At 49.3% G+C, this 1,325-nt stretch overlaps 1 long non-coding RNA gene across 1 annotated transcript in view; it reads right to left on the bottom strand.

Annotated features, from left to right (window-relative positions):
- The window catches only part of LOC102005676, a 4,105-nt gene extending 3,060 nt beyond the window's left edge, over positions 1 to 1,045 (bottom strand). The window contains exon 1 of the long non-coding RNA XR_263054.2: positions 959 to 1,045. This is a non-coding gene — a long non-coding RNA (uncharacterized LOC102005676). The remainder of the gene's footprint in view (positions 1 to 958) is intronic.
- Between the last annotated feature and the right edge of the window lie 280 nt (positions 1,046 to 1,325).

The following is a 1,325-nucleotide window of genomic DNA, read 5'->3' as shown; positions in this document are numbered from 1 at the left end:
TCTCCTCAGTGTCTAGGGCAGAGCCTAGCAAACTTCCTTTTCTGTGAAAGTCCACGTGTCAAACACTTAAGAGTGTGGAGGGCTGTGCATCTCGTCTGCGACTGCTCACCCCGTCAAGAGTGACAGCAGCTTGCAGATCACGGGCTGTGCTTCAGCCAAAGTCTACAGACACTGACATCTGAATTTCACACACTGTTCAGGTGAAACGCAGTACTGTTCCTCTTTGGAAGTTTTGAAAACATGAAAGCCATTCTTACCTCACAGGTGATGTGAGACAGGTGCAGGGCCAGCTTTGGCCTTCGAGAAACAGCTTGCCAACCTGTGCCCCAGGCCCCGAATCCTATCACTTTCATTCTTAACAAGCTTCTGAGGGATCCTCGGCAGGGAACCAGTTAGAAAGGGGGAGGGGCTGTCCAAGAACAATCAGAGCACAAACACCCGCTAAATTACGAGAAGACACAGTCTACACTCAAGAATCCAAGTTGCCCAGTAGCCTGGAGTGAGATAGCGATGCCAGGAGCCTCAAAGGCATCACTGGGAGAGGTGGTCGCTAACATTTCTAACAGCCCACGTTGTCATATTATGAGTTAGGATACATTCCGGGTGCTTTAAGGAATCAGCAGAGTAAAGCAAATAGTGCAAAAGCATCGCTACCAAAAATGCTTGGAAAACAGAGAAATTCTCCCTTGTGAGCAAATACTCAGACACCCAGAGCGCCATAAATTCCAGGTCCACGTCACCATCCTTCAGTGCTAAGGGAGCAGCATCAAGTACCCAAACTATACAGGGAAAACGATTCACACAGAGTTTGGGAGTCAACAGGGGGTGAGGCCGGAGCCCTGTGTTACTCCAGTGCCCTTTCAAGGCACTTGAAGTTCCATCTCCATGTGTGAGTCGCCATTTCCAAAAAAACTTATCAAATGTTATTCTCTTCTCAATTCCAAGAATCTCCTCTTACCCTGGCCATACTCTAACAGGTGGCACCTGTCGGCCCTGCTCTCCATCCTTAAATGCTTGGTTTTCTTTTGGAAAGGTCCAACGCCCTCCACAGCCAGGCCACTGGAGAGCAGGAAGCTGCCCTCGGGTCTCCGGAAATGGTGGACAGTCTCACATCTCAAGGCCTTCAGTAAGTACAGTCTTGGTTCTTTTACAGAGTCTTCTGATTTCCCTGAGTGCCTCCTCTTTTTCTTCTTCTTCTTTTTGTGTCTGTAGAGCTCAGTGTCGGAGTACACTACCAGAACACATGGATCCAGCCGATACCTGCAGAAGCAGCGGCCAGAAATTAGCAACCCAAACACCAGCACCACCTCAGACAGGACCTGGCA

The sequence above is a fragment of the Chinchilla lanigera genome, unplaced genomic scaffold, assembly GCF_000276665.1.
Source record: "Chinchilla lanigera isolate Chin_1 unplaced genomic scaffold, ChiLan1.0 scaffold00059, whole genome shotgun sequence".
In the NCBI taxonomy this organism is placed as follows: Eukaryota; Metazoa; Chordata; class Mammalia; order Rodentia; family Chinchillidae; genus Chinchilla; species Chinchilla lanigera.
Note: the sequence above shows the minus strand (reverse complement) of the source record. Positions and strands in the feature narration are given on the sequence as shown.